At 45.3% G+C, this 15,727-nt stretch overlaps 2 long non-coding RNA genes across 2 annotated transcripts; both read left to right on the top strand.

Annotated features, from left to right (window-relative positions):
• Positions 1 to 5,992: 5,992 nt before the first annotated feature.
• On the top strand, positions 5,993 to 6,989 carry LOC119288447. The gene is made up of 3 exons (XR_005141190.1): positions 5,993 to 6,023; positions 6,516 to 6,564; positions 6,901 to 6,989. It is a non-coding gene; the product is annotated as an uncharacterized LOC119288447 (long non-coding RNA).
• A 56-nt stretch (positions 6,990 to 7,045) lies between these two features.
• LOC119288448 lies at positions 7,046 to 7,274 on the top strand. The gene is made up of 2 exons (XR_005141191.1): positions 7,046 to 7,140; positions 7,218 to 7,274. It is a non-coding gene; the product is annotated as an uncharacterized LOC119288448 (long non-coding RNA).
• Positions 7,275 to 15,727: the final 8,453 nt, after the last annotated feature.

Below are 15,727 nucleotides of genomic sequence, written 5' to 3'. Positions count from 1 at the left end.
ACAATGTATCAAGGGATGCATACATGTCTTTCAGACTTTGAGAGGGTGGTGCTGGAATTCCAGAGAGGTTGCTTGGGTGGTAGTACCATTCCGGAGCAGCACAGCGCAGCGGAGAGTGAATGACCTCCGTATGCATTAAGTTTAACGCGCACGCACACGCACAACAGCTGCTCGGCGGAGGGAAAAACACAAGAGCACACAAACCCGGGCTTCAGTCAACCAATGGCCTTTTTTCACACACCTGCACAATCATCGATGTGCATCCAGAAATAAGAGATGAAGCCTCCACCAAGGCTCCTCAGAGATCAGCGAGTCTCGGCCGTCGGATCGAATTTTCGATGCGTTCTGGACCGTTGGATATCGCTCCCGATCGACCTCGTCCGTCGGATAGAAAAAACTTACTACTGGAATGAATAGTTACCTCTCGTTCCTGCCACCGCGTGTAAATTCGTTGCCCCGCCGAGGGCATTTTCGTCATTTCACATGCCTGGAAAAATATCCAATTCGACAGGGTGAGCGCGGGGTCGTCGCTCCTCCCCCACTCGCGCCGCACCCTCTCCTCTTCCTCCCGCCTCGCCTCTCTCCCTCCCTCCAAACCCTAGAGCCGCCCGCGTCTCGCTGCTACGCCGCCGTCCAGGTCCAGCCCCACGCCGCCGTCATCTCCTTCGCCCAGCCGGCCGCCGCCGCACTGCACGCCCGTGCCGTCTTCCGGGGCCACGACGTGCAGCCGACCGGGACAGGGCCGCGGGCGAGGGAGGGAGGCCTCGCCCCCCTCGATCTGGACGGGGCCGCGGCCTGGCTACACCACCGCCAGCCAGCCGCCGCGGCGCTCCTTGCCGGCCGACGCCTCCGCTGCCCCGCCCTCCAGGTCCAGCCCCACTCCCCCGTCACTCCTCCTACGTCCTCTGCAGGTGCTCCCCCATCACTCCTCCTCCATGGTCTACTACAGGTTCTCTCCTCTCTCTGACCGCTGCTCCATCCATCATCTTGGAACTGCAAGAGACGAATTTGTCATGTTGGGCTCGGACGTTGTTGACCGCCATCTTGGCCATCAAGAGGATGCTCACATGCTTCGTCTTTCTCACCAGTCGGCTCTTATTAACCAATGATGATGTATCTTCAAGGTAGATTGATTCTTCTTCTGGTGTTAATTTTCTGTTGTGTTTGTTACATATGCGTGTGAGTGCTAAAACACAAAGAGATGGATTTACTTATATTATGTCCCTTCTCACTGCAATGAAATTAACATAATGTTCCCTTAAATATTTTTGTACCGAGGATTTCAGCTAGGACATAAAAGGCAGAAAACCTTGAGAGAAAAATTGTGACTACCTGCAACTGAATAAGATGTGCGAGCATGTTTATCATCAGGTGACCAACTTGGATTGGCACTGCTGTTGCACATGTATAATTTTATTCTCTTACTATCTGCTAGCCTGCGATTATTCGATATGTGCATGTGTCACCGTTGGTTCATGTGGTACTTTGTGACCTACTTGATTTTCCTTTTGTATGCACAGATTATTTATCTGCTTGAGTTACACTTTTTGGGATGACCTGGGATTAATCCATGTTCAACTGAGAAAGTACGTCATGTGTCTCTCTATATGATTATTCAATATCAAGAAAAATTAAGAGTATATATGTGTTGGTACTTAGTTTGTGCAAAAGTAGCTAGATAAGGCTATTTGTTGTAATGGCATCAAGATTGACTTCGTGGTAAAAATGCCTTACTTTATATGGATAAGATTCAGTACTTAGATATATGGACCAAATGTTTATGCTCATGTGTGCAATCTGATAGGGAGACTAAAAAATTCAGTATATGTGAGTCCTGAGGGTCTTTCTTTTTGTTGAGCTAAAATTATTTGGCAGCTATATCTTCCCACATTCTTTGCTTTTATTGTAGATCCATTGGATTTTGCACAAAACCTTTGTTATGCTAGATGCTACTAATAAATAAGCTCTGGCTGATTCGCAGAGAGGTGCACACCATCGAGACTTCTGGGAAACACTGCTCTGACCGTCCGGAGGTGTCGCCATTTATGGAAGGGCACCGTGGAGAGGAGAGCTGGCATCACTTCCTCATCCACCGCGACATTTGATGGCAGTTGTTGCCTCCCCATAGCTCAGCAGGAGGAGCACGAGCAGCGCTGGAAGGAGGACCATGCAGTCTTGGACCAGGTCGCGACACCAGATGCGGACAATGAAGGCCTCTGCCAGGTGCTCTTGTGATATAAGCATAGTTAAAATTCGTCACATACTAGAATTTTCTGATCTACCAAATCCAAAACTGCACTTCGTACCTCAAGAATGACCGTCACTTTTCACCATCATGTTACACTACCAGTAGAGTTTTACTGTTTTGCTCTTATTGTATTGAGGGAAATATATCCTTTAAGTCTTGGGACCATCAGTTTATTTTTTTCGATATGCATTACTGTGAGCTACTCATGAAGGTTCTTGGTGACATATATTGATACAGGTCGTAAAAAAAGTACACGGCCTTAGATGTGTGGTTAGTTAAGGTGATCCCATTTTTTTGAGACTTGAGTTAATATTTGATATTATGTGGGATGTTACTTCGGCAATTGCATGAGCACGATGGATTTATAAGTTTCTCACCTGCTTGCTCATCTTTGTTGTTTACCTAATTACCAGATTTGGTCTGGGGTGATGAAGGCACTTGTTATCGTTGTCCATCCTATAGGCTAAGAGGAGAGGCAGATCACTCTCTCACTGTCATCTATGCTAGATCCAACTGGTGGCCTACTTGGTTATTGATTTTTTTCTCATTCGTTTTGATTCCTACTTCCTGTGTATAGGCAAACTCAAAGGTTGCGTGATACTGTCGTTGGCACTAGCTGAGTATCTTGCTTACATTGTTCTCTCTAGCAAAATTGGAAGAGGCTGTTTCTAGTTTCCTTAGTTGTTTTTGTGTTTGATTTGTTATCTCCTGGTCCTCACCTAGGTCTTGTGCTGCTCGTTGCTTTTCTAGGGTTAGGGTTTGTTGTTCAATTGGTGACTACCGCGCGCTGGTGCTCTGTCAGGTTGCCATGATCTGCTGTCCCTGTTGATTGAGGTTACTTTGTGTGTTCCCATTAGGTTCACTCTCTTGCCCCAAGTTTGACCACACACCCATGTTTTGCTCGCTGAGATTTAGGAATTATCTTGTTTAGTTAAATGTATACTGGATAGTTATATGACCTTTTTGCTAAACTTGCTTTCTTCAACTAAGGCCTTATATTTTAAATGACAAACCCATAACAGACTGACTCAAGAGCAATCATTCTGTTATTCTCTATTTAATCTGCAGCAGATGCTTGATAATTTTGTCTTAAGCCGTACCGAGCCTTATATTTTAATTTTTTTATTTGTGTGAGAAACAGGCCTTCTATTTTAGATGACACCAGACGTACGTAATTGATGCACATGGGCTCAGCTTCTCTATGTTGATACGAAGGCTTGGAACGTGTTTCTTTTGTACAATGAAAAGCCCGTTTCTTTGTCCACTACCTTATAAAGGACGACCAGTGCTGACCTAATATTTCTGGTTCCCTTCTACTGTGTGTACAACAGAACCTGGTGGCGCAAGAGAAGACGCCTTCTAGCACGAAGCACCGGTCAGAGATAACCATGCCAGGAAAGGTACTTGCTTTTCCGTTCTTGTCACCTGCGACCTTTGGAGCTTCACTTTATTTTCAGTTTTCCCACCTCCAATCTTTAAATGTCATCATGTTTCTTCTACAGCAAATTTCCCAGCCGCGATGGATGAGGACGAGGTCTTCGACCGAGCCTCGCTTGGATCTACACCATCGGTAAACAACATAATCCATCCAGATATCCTGGATAGTCAAACTTCACCGCCCTCTTTGACGATAGCTTTACTCTCTGCAGATGTCGTGTTCATCCAAAATAAATAAATTAAACAGATAGATAAGATGGTTCTAAACTGTCTTTGTTAAAAAGACCTACACTGTATCTGCATATGTGTGTCTACGTTTTTATTCTGGGCGTACTACTCTGATTCCAAAGCATGTAGTGAGATAGATGGATCCAAACACGGTATATATGTCTTACTCAATAAAAAATGATGCAGATTGGTCCAGCCACTGTAAGGGTGGCAGCCAGAATGATCCGAGCGGCTTAACATAACCGACACCATCTTCTGTCGAAGGCAATACTCACAGGACACAGTCAGTGTCACCGTACTCTTCTACACCTGTCCACCGATTAATGGAATCAATCCACCACAGATGACAGTTACCGATGTTCGCTCCGCCAATCAGGAAGCGGCAGAAGATTCTGCGGCTGTGGCAGCCATCGGGTACATGGAACACGCTACAAACACTGTCATGGTGGATCTAAACTATGCAAGGTTCAAAAGGATGCAGCAAGATAATGGTTATCTGAGGCTCAGACTTGACGAGGCGTTTCAGGCGATAGACAAACTTTCTAAAGGTTGCTTAATTGCTGTCAGATACATGTGTGCCTTCTCGGATCAGCTTCACAATGTTATCGCACATGGCTTTCCACCTACTCGTGTTGTAGACAAAAACACCAATGAAACCCTTATGAATGTTGGAGTGGTGGCAAACAATCTTAAGGACAGAAGCAACCATTTAGAGAAAAAAACTATACAAGGTCAAAAGATAGGCTCAAGCACGAGAGCATGAGATATTCGCACCGGTACGGCTTACCGTGTATTCCTATTGCTCATCGTGCAAGTTGGATTTTACTAATAACCAATGAAACCTTTCTTAATTCGTCGGTGATGATCAGCAGGTGCCAAGAACAACTTGCTTCGACGCTGTTGATGCTGCCACTATGTTTTAATTAGCTTCTTTTTGAGGGTTCACCTTTTGCAATAGTGCCTTATGCTTCATAAAACTGTTTGATGCCTAAGCCTTATGTACTAACTGCTACCACTGCGTGTATGCTTAATATGGAAAATGGTTTACTTGCTCAGTATGCATCTCACTCTATCGCACTGAACTATATGCCCTGCTTTAAATCAAGTTGTATACTATTACTTTGTGCTTGACTCCTTTTTTTATCAAGATAAATACTCAGCTCCTGCTGTTTTTAGCCAGGATAGATACATGTACAACTAAGCATGCTAAACTTACAAGGCTGGCACACGCGCTTGGTCACACCGTTCTTACCATTGTATGTGAGAAGAATTGTATTTACTCTCTTGATGGCAATGGTCGAGTCAGAGCTTTCCACACAATGGACCCAAAGGGGGTGTTTGACACACTTATTGTTTTTCATGAAAATCAAGACAAAGTAGTACCACTCACCGGCTCTTCAACTTGTGATCCTGAGGTGAGTTCTCATGGTCAAGTGTTGTAATCTTCGTATCGATGAACTTACAACAGGTTCATTCTAAGATATACCATTTTTCCTTTGTCACTAGATTCCCACCAACGATAGGATAAATGTGTGACCAAGAGGAATGGAGTGTATGGAGCAACGCTTGATGAGGCTGATACGGTTGTCCTCCTTGAAATGAACAACAATGGTCAGCTGATTCAGGTATATTTCGATATGACAGACACAATTAGCATTCAATAAAACAAGCTCTACAAGATTTACGGCATTAAGCCCACCAAGTGCCACTGAAATGCTTCTACAAATGACACATTATACAGACTTCTAACTTACAAGTGTTTGTTACATATAGATGCATGTTCCTTGATGTCAACTGAGTGCTGGGTACTCTCCCGCAAAAAATAAATATATAACAAGTGAGTGCTGCGCTACTGCATATAATTGTGTTCTTATTTCAGTTTCATGTAATATTGTTTGGTTTGGGTACCGTCACTGTGAAATTGCCAATTCTAAACTTGTATTTATTCCTCTACTGTAGGAGATGTATACTGTCATTTGATTAGCCCCTGGTGTGGAATCAGAAGGTCACACATTTTTTTTTGAGTTGAATGGCTGCCCAGCTGTGTACGTATGCACCAGAAGTCCAGAACAGAGCATGGAATGAAGGGGACAGCCAGGGAGTTATCATGGTGAGTTATATGTGCTTTAACATCCCTTCTTGTTACTTGATTCTTTGATAAACTCTAATGTTTAGTGTTTTGCATTAGTCATATGAACCTCTCCTTATAGTATTCCGTTGAGGCCTTTCCGAGAGGTTGGATAGGTTTAAGGGTTTAAATTTTAAACCTGGTCTGCACACCAATGAAGGCCAATGTTTATGCAAATGTTTGAATAGATTACTGTCCAGTAGATGAATCAGTGAAGTGAGAGCATGTAGTAATGGTAGGGTAGGTATGATTTTATTTCAAGTTTTGTGCGAAACATCCTAGCAATTACTTATGTGGTTATATAATGATATATTTAGGATGGGCCTTCAGGTGTTGAGACCAGAACAATAGAAAACTGAAATTTTATTTGTATTAATTCCCTTGTTTCCATTTTTTTGAATTTTTGCTTTTCTAATAGGTGTTATGCTTTCAAGGTCCATAATCCTTGTGATGTTTTCTTCTATTGATTTACAGGTCCTTGCGGTTGTCATTCCCATGACTGTGCCATTCGCGTTTGTACAGGGTGAGCTTTGTTATGTTCGCCTATTTACTCGGTGGTTACTAGAGACTATATTTCATGTGCCCTGTCTTGGTTGATAGTGTATCTTACTCTTGCTTTCTTACCGTCGAGGAGATGGATAGATATAGATTCTAGGCATGTCCTTGGTCCTTGCAAAAGAGTTTTTTTTTTGCTGCCTCCATTGCTTTATTTGGTACCTTGCTCTTTTCCACTGTCAATCAGAAGACAAATTTGGCATCAACACCTGTCCTTGCTCTTTGCAAAGGAGGATTTTGTTCTTTTCTTCGATGGATGTACATTTCGCTCATCTGCTGACCATTATGTCTTCCCAACCTGCAGTATTTCTCGGTTCGCTATACAGAGATGGAGCTTGCAGAACACATTAATTTACCGGTCGATGGCGTGTGGGCTGAACTCGTGTGTGGATGCGCAACGGGGCAAGTCTGTCTGATGAAAGGTGTGGATGGAAGAGCGACAATAACTACGGGATTGGTCAAAGATTGAAAGAAATATCTTATGTGTCTTCGGCTTCGACACTACGCATAGGAAGCCGTTGCTGATAATCCAATCTTTGAAAAGGTTAGTTCAAGGTTCATAACTCTGTTGTTAATGGAGAAAATGTTGTTTCAAGTGACTGAACAAACTACTCATAGCAGGTTCATGTGTTGTGGCGTATGAAATGTTGAACGCCAAGACGATCAGGTGGATCTATCGAAAAATGTGCTTATGTGGAACTACATAGGTTCTTTGTCGCCCATGTGGCTTGGTTTTGTTGTATGAAATGTACATTGTCTGTGTCAAACTTAATATGGATTGACGAACGGTTCTACTGACAAAATCCCTCATGGTTGCTTTGCATTTGCTACATGTGATTGCCTTGCCTTCTGCCATGACTTTGACAAATGATCCTATATGAAGTAGCAACAATATTGCAGTTTATTTAAACGCTTTGACAAAACGTTCAGCCAGGCACCACGCGCCAAAGCACGTTTCCGATCTAGTTTAGATGAGGCCAGGATGACGGATGGTAATCTTACGGCTCCGGATGCTGCAACCGTGAAGACCAAGTTCCTGGCTAAGGGATTGCAGCGCACTGTAACTGACCGTTGTAGCACACTCCTCACTGTAGCTCGATAGCGACACATGCATGCAGCAGTACAAGGTACAAACAAAATGCGACAGTGACGCATGGTAATGTCACACGGGAAGGTCGCGCACAAGCCCGAGTCGTCGCAGTCCGAGCCGGTGACACCCACGGACCCGCTTAGGGCTCGCTGGGCCACGCGTCCGTCTCACAACGACGACGGGTGCGATGTGCTAACTGGGCAGCCAGTCCGCTACCGGCGATTCTCAAGTGTGCTCGAGGAAACCGAAGACCAGGCCGTGCACGAACAGTTCAAGCGCTGCCTGCTTGTGCGCTGTCTTTTCAGTACCGAGGAGCCACGAGGCATGGATGAAGCGCTCGCGAGCAAGGCATGGAAGGGTGCCATGGATGTCGAGATACGGTCCATCATCGACAATAAAACCTGGGAGCTTGCTCAGCTCCTGGCTGGACACAAGGCGATTGGGTTGAAGTGGGTATACCGCGTCAAGCGTGATCTAGTGGGCAACATCGTCAATCATAAGGCCCGCCTCATCGCCAAGAGATATGTCCAGCGCTAGGGGGTGGATTTTCAAGAGGTTTTCGCTCCTGTAGCTCGCATGGAGACAGTACGGCTGCTGCTAGCCCTTGGTGAACACTCCGGCTGGGAGGTCCATCATATGGACGTGAAATCTGTCTTTCTGAACGGTGATCTCACTAAAGATGTATACGTTGCTCAGCCGCCGGGGTACGAGGTCGCCGGCAAGGAGGAAAGTGTAGTGCGCCTCCGCAAGGTGCTGTACGGACTGCATCAGGCTCCGCGCGCTTGGTACGCGAAGCTGGACGAATCGCTGGCTGCACTCGGCTTCACACGCAGCCCTCTGGAACACGCCGTCTACCGACGCGGCGACGCGCACTCGTATCTGCTGGTGGGGGTTTATGTGGACGATCTGATTATCACTGGCACAAAAGCAGCGGACATAGCCTCCTTCAAGGAACAGATGCAGCAGCTCCTCAAAATGAGTGACTACGTTAAGCTGAGTTACTACTTGGGCATTGAAGTGGAGGAAAACAGCGACGACATCACTCTCAGTCAGAAGAGCTATGCGGAAAAGATTCTGGATATGGCAAACATGGAGAGCTGCAACAGTTGTCACACACCTATGGAATGTCGTCTCAAGTTGAAGAAAGAAGATGATGGTGAGCCCTTTGACGCCACTCTGTACCGCAGGGTGATTGGGAGTCTACGCTATCTAGTGAATACCCGGCCTGACATAGCACTCCGTTGGCATTGTCAGCCGGTTCATGGAGAAGCCCAGCAGACATCACTGGGCCGCGGTCAAGCAAATCCTAAGGTATGTGAATGGCACCAAGCACTATGGTTGTAGCTACAAGAGAGGCCAGGGCACTGCCGGACTGCTCGGATTCAGTGACAGCGATCACGCCGGCCACATCGGCGACCGCAAAAGCCCCTCCGGGCACGTTTTCTACCTTGGTAAGAATCTGATCACCTGGAGCTCTCAGAAGCAGAAGATAGTCACTCTTTCTTCATGTGTGGTATGTGGCTATAGCTGCTGCAACATGTCAAGGGTTGTGGCTGAGCAAGCTGTTGGGAGACATAATAGGGGTCTCGCCAACAAGGTTCAGACTAGCCTTGAGCAAAAATCCAATCCACCATGACCGAAGCAAACAAATAGATGTGAAGTTCCACTTTGTCAGGGATTGTATGGACAAAGAGAAAGTGGAGATTGATCATCTGGGTACGCAGGACCAACTGGCCGATGCACTTACCAAGGCACTCAGACGAGTTTGCTTCATTGAGATGAGACAGAGACTTGGGGTGATCGGCTTGGTGTAGTGAAATTAGTGAAGGAAATATGCCCTAGAGGCAATAATAAAGTTATTATTTATTTCCTTATTTCATGATAAATATTTATTATTCATGCTAGAATTGTATTAACCGGAAACATAATATATGTGTGAATACATAGACAAACATAGTGTCACTAGTATGCCTCTACTTGACTAGCTCGTTAATCAAAGATGGTTAAGTTTCCTAACCATAGACATGAGTTGTCATTTGATTAACGGGATCACATCATTAGGAGAATGATGTGATTGACTTGACCCATTCCGTTAGCTTAGCACTTGATCGTTTAGTATGTTGCTATTGCTTTCTTCATGACATATACATGTTCCTATGACTATGAGATTATGCAACTCCCATTTGCCGGAGGAACACTTTGTGTGCTACCAAACGTCACAACGTAACTGGATTATTATAAAGGTGCTCTACAGGTGTCTCCGAAGGTACTTGTTGAGTTGGCGTATTTCGAGATTAGAATTTGTCACTCCGATTGTCGGAGAAGTATCTCTGAGCCCACTCGGTAATGCACATCACTTAAGCCTTGCAAGCATTGCAACTAATGAGTTAGTTGCGGGATGATGTATTACGGAACGAGTAAAGAGACTTGCCGGTAACGAGATTGAACTAGGTATTGAGATACCAACGATCGAATCTCGGGCAAGTAACATACCGATGACAAAGGGAACAACGTATATTGTTATGCGGTTTGACCGATAAAGATCTTCGTAGAATATGTGGGAGCCAATATGAGCATCCAGGTTCCGCTATTGGTTATTGACCGGAGACTAGTCTCGGTCATGTCTACATAGTTCTCGAACCCGTAGGGTCCGCACGCTTAACGTTCGGTGACGATCAATATTATGAGTTTATGTGCTTTGATGTACCGAAGGAGTTCTGAGTCCCAGATGAGATCTGGGACATGACTAGGAGTCTTCAAATGGTCGAGACGTAAAGATCGATATATTGGACGACTATATTCGGACATCGGAAAGGTTCCGAGTGATTCGGGTATTTATCGGAGTACCGAAGAGTTACGGGAATTCACCGGGGAGTATATGGGCCTTATTGGGCCATACGAGAATAGAGGAGAGAGGCCAAAAGGAAGGAGGCGCGCGCCCCCCTCTAGTCCTAATTGGACAAGGGGTGCAGCCCCCTTTTCCTTCTTCCTCTCCCCCTCTTTCCTTCTCTCCTATTCCAACAAGGGAAGGAGGAGTCCTACTCCCGGTGGGAGTAGGACTCCCCCCTTGGCGCGCCCTCCTCCTAGGCCGGCCACCTCCCCCCTTACTCCTTTATATACGGGGGCGGGGGGCACCTCTAGACACAACAATTGATCAATGATCTCTTAGCCGTGTGCGGTGCCCCCTCCACCATAGTCCTCCTCGATAATATCGTAGCGTTGCTTAAGCCCTGCGACGGTAGAACATCATCGTCGTCACCACGCCGTCGTGCTGACGGAACTCTCCCTCGACACTCGGCTGGATCGGAGTTCGAGAGACGTCATCGAGCTAAACGTGTGCTGAACTCGGAGGTGCCGTACGTTCGGTACTTGATCGGTCGGATCGTGAAGACGTACGACTATATCAACCGCGTGTGCTAACGCTTCTGCTTTCGGTCTACGAGGGTACGTGGACAACACTCTCCCCTCTCGTTGCTATGCATCACCATGATCTTGCGTGTGCGTAGGAATATTTTGAAATTACTACGTTCCCCAACAATTAGGGGGGTGAAATGTTATGCCTAGACTAATCTCATGCATGCAACGAGTAGTAGCTTTCATTTTTTGTTTAAACTTTAAATGAAAACCAACAATACAACAGATCGTTTATTTAGATGTGGCGACATATAGGGTGGTGTCATGTTACATCTAGATGAGATATAGTCAGATTTTTTTTTTAGTTTATTGTTCCGTGGCGATGAAAACGTACATTAAGCTGGATAATGCGTGAACATCTTGGCGACCGCTGCGCTGTACGACGGAGGGTTATGTGGGCGGAAGAGCACGGATCGGTCTTGCTCCTGTGTCGGGGCCTCTCCGGATCCCGAGACGGTTCCCGACCGCACGACCTCGGATCTCATCCTTACCAGCATCGCCCCAAAGTAGCCGTCGCCGATCAGGTGGTGTGTTCCCCACTGACAGCGGGACCTCCTCGGCATACGACAGCCGGATCTTCTTTAGTGACTTGTCGTTCGAAGCCCACAGTAGTGGAAAACAGGGATTTGGTCCTAGACAGATAAGAGCATTAGTCCCGGTCGTGTTACGAACCGGGAGTAATGGGAGCATCAGTCATAGTTTAAGAGGCTAGGACGCCAGTCGGGCCTCGGCAGGCATCAATCCCGGTTCCAGCCACCAACCGGGACTGAAGGGGTTGTTGGCCCTTCACTAGTACATAACCGGGCTTTATCACCGGTTCGTAAGACCCTTTAATGCCGGTTCTGTAATCGGCACTAAAGGGTGGGAATTACTAAAGGTCCCCCTCTTTTAGTACCGGTTCAACGCAAACCGTCACTAAAGGGCACCATGTGGCACGAGCCAGCGCCAGGGGCGGGGAGACCTTTAGTACCGGTTGGTAACACCAACCGGTACTAAAAGGTTTGCGGGGTTTTTGGTTCATGATTTCTTTTTCCTTTAATTTTGTGTTTTCCATTTAATTCTTTTTTATTTGCTGGCATTTACAATACTACATATTGTACACGTTATGCATATATATACGAATGTCTCGCACCATCATTCACATATACACATGTATATACATACAATTTCTCCTACTTGGAGGGCATTACTGCGAGTAGTGGGTAATGGTATTCTCCTTTGGGATCTATGACCTGGTCGAGCAAAAATCCCGCTATTTTCTCTTGAATTGCTCGTACGCGATCCATTGGTAGGAGCTTATCCCGCACCGATTTGAACTTTTAAGAAGGAGATCAATATGCATTTATTAGTTGTGTGATTAGATATCGATAATGATGTAAAAAATGTGAATAGTGTTTTGGCAAACGTACCCATAGCTGTCTAGCATCTTTGGTCCTTTCGGATGACTTGATTCTGTGGAAATACGGGAACTTTTGCTTCCAGTAACACAATTGTTAAAATTCAATGGAATGCGATAAAATTCTGGTTTTTTTACAGACGATTGACATACAAATTTTTCCATGTTTTCCTAATTTTTCAGAATTTTTGTAGTAAAAGAAGTATGGTAATTCTGCAGATCATTACAGACATGTTGCTGTTTGAAAACAGAAAGTTTTCTATCATTGTCTGAATTCTTCTAGGAAGTCAAAATGCGATAAAATCATGAAATTTTTCCAAAGTAAGAAACAACAAATTTTCTACAGTGTGGTATTTTTTCCAGAACTTTTGAACTTATAGAAGTATGGATGTTCTTGCATTGTTTCTAGACTATCATGTCTTGCATTCATTTGTAGTGCTTTTCAATTTAAGGGTCATTTAGCTCGAAAAAATAGCAAATGAAGTCCTACGTAATGCATGAAGGAATTTGTTTGCACATAATATTTCTTCGCGTTTCAAATGCCAAAACACATAAGTACCCTAATTATTACAAAGATTCCCTCCGGTTTGTTCGAAGTGGGACCTTCCAGATATATATGCCCAGAAACTCACTCGAGAAGAAAGTGATGCCAGTGAAAGCCGATCACATCCCAGAGTGGGATCTTTGGGTATGAAACTTTTTCTTCGCGGGTGTCCCTTTGTGTCGTAACCATGGACAATCTTCATCATTTAACTAGATGCTCGGGTCAATAATCACTGTGAATGGAGCAATTTCATCAAACTTTTCATAATCTTCTGACATGTCTACCTTGTCATCCACTCCCACGATGTCTCTTTTCCCTAAAAGAACTATGTGGCGCTTTGGCTCATCGTATGATGTATTTGCCTCCTTATCTTTTCTTTTTCTCGGCTTGATAGACATGTTCTTCACATAGAAAACCTGTGCCACATCATTGGCTAGGATGAATGGTTCGTCCGCGTACGCAAGATTGTTGAGATCCACTGTTGTCATTCCGTACTGCGGGTTTTCCGTTAACCCGCCTCGTGTCATATTGACCATTTGCACCGAAACAAAGGGACCTTCAAATCACGTCCATGGTCAAGTTCCCATATGTCCTCTATGTAACCATAATATGTCTCCTCTCCCCTCTTGGTTGCCACATCAAAGCGGACACCAATGTTTTGGTTGGTGCTCTTCTTATCTTGGGCTATCGTGCAAAATGTATTCCCATTTATCTCGTACCCTTTGAAAGTCATTATATTCGAAGATGGTAACTGGGACAGCAAGTACAGGTCATCTTCAACAGCGGCGTCATGCATGGCACGTGTGTGCAACCAACCTGCGGAAGTCCCCGTTTGTTCATGTGTAATCCAATCGTCAGACTGCTCCTGGTGTTTGGAGCGTAGAAAATTCGTGTGTTCCTCCGTATACGGAGCCACCAAGGCGGAATTTTGTAGAACTGTATAGTGTGCTTGAGTGAGAGAATGCCCGTCCATACATATTATTTGATCTGGTCCTAGTGTGCCATTTCCACCCAGTCTGCCCTTATGCCCTGATTCAGGAACACCAATCGGCTTAAGTTCAGGAATAAAGTCAATAGAAAACTCAATGACTTCCTCATTTTCATGGCCCTTGGAGATGCTTCCTTCTGGCCTAGCACGGTTATGAGCATATTTCTTTAAAACTTCCATGAAGCACTCAAAGGGGAACATAGTGTGTAGAAATACAGGACCAGAACGTTAATCTATTCGCATAGGTGAACTAGGACGTGCGTCATGATGTTGAAGAAGGATGGTGGGAACACCAACTCGAAATTGACAAGACATTGCACCAAATCATTCTCTAACCTTGGTATGATTTCTGGATCGATTACCTTCTGAGAGATTGCATTGAGCAATGCACATAGCTTCACAATGGCTAATCGAATGTTTTCCGGTAGAAGCCCCCTCAATGCAACCGGAAGCAATTGCGTCGTAATCACATGGCAGTCATGAGACTTTAGGTTCTGGAACTTCTTCTCTGCCATATTTATTATTCCCTTTATATTTGACGAGAAGCCATACGGTACCTTCATACTGAGCAGGCATTCAAAGAAGATTTCCTTCTCTTCTTTGGTAAGAGCATAGCTGGCATGACCCTAATGTATGCCGTCTTTTCCGTGCATACGTTGCTGGTCCTCCCGTGCCTCCGGTGTATCTTTTGTCTTCCCATAAACGCCCAAGAAGCCAAGCAGGGTCACGCAAAGATTCTTCGTCACGTGCATCACATCGATTGCGGAGCGGACCTGGTCTTTCCAATAGGGCAGGTCCCAATATATAGATTTCTTCTACCACATGGGTGCGTGTCCGTCAGCGTCATTCGGAACAGATTGTCTGCCAGGACCCTTTCCAAATATTACCTTCAAATCCTTGACCATATCATGTACATCATCACTAGTACGGTGGCGAGGCTTCGTCCGGTGATCCGCCTCACCTTTGAAATGCTTGTCTTTCTTTCTTACGGGATGCCTGCTCGGAAGAAATCGACGATGTCCAAGGTACACATTCTTCCTACAATTATCCAAATATATACTGTCGGTGTCATCCGAACAGTATGTGCATGCGCGGTATCCCTTATTTGTCTGTGTGAAAGGTTACTGAGAGCAGGCCAATCATTGATGGTCACGAACAGCAACGCCTTCAGGTCAAATTCTTCCTGTATGTGCTCATCTTATGCACGTACACCTTTTTCATTCCACAGCTTTAAGAGTTCTTCAACTAATGGCCTTAGGTACACATCAATGTCGTTGCCGGGTTCATTAGGGCCTTCGATGAGCACTGGCATCATAATGAACTTCCGCTTCATGCACAACCAAGAAGGAAGGTTATACATACATAGAGTCACAGGCCAGGTGCCATGGTTGCTGCTTTGCTCCCCAAAGGGATTAACGTCATCTGCGCTTAGACTAAACCATACGCTCCTTGCGTCACCTACAAAGTCCTCCATGTACTTTCTCTCGATTTTTCTCCACTACGACCCGTCAGCGGGTACTCTCAACATCCCGTCTTTTTTTATGGTCTTCTCTGTGCCATCGCATCGCCTTGGCAAGCTCTTTGTTTTGGAACAAATGTTTCAACTGTGGTATTATAGGAGCTTACCATATCACCTTGGCAGGAATCTTCTTCCTGGGGCGCTCGCCCTCGACATCACCAGGGTCATCGCGGCCGATCT

The sequence above is a fragment of the Triticum dicoccoides genome, chromosome 4A, assembly GCF_002162155.2.
Source record: "Triticum dicoccoides isolate Atlit2015 ecotype Zavitan chromosome 4A, WEW_v2.0, whole genome shotgun sequence".
NCBI lineage: Eukaryota > Viridiplantae > Streptophyta > Magnoliopsida > Poales > Poaceae > Triticum > Triticum dicoccoides.
The sequence above is the reverse complement of the archived record's forward strand: the minus strand, read 5'-3'. Positions and strand labels throughout refer to the sequence as shown.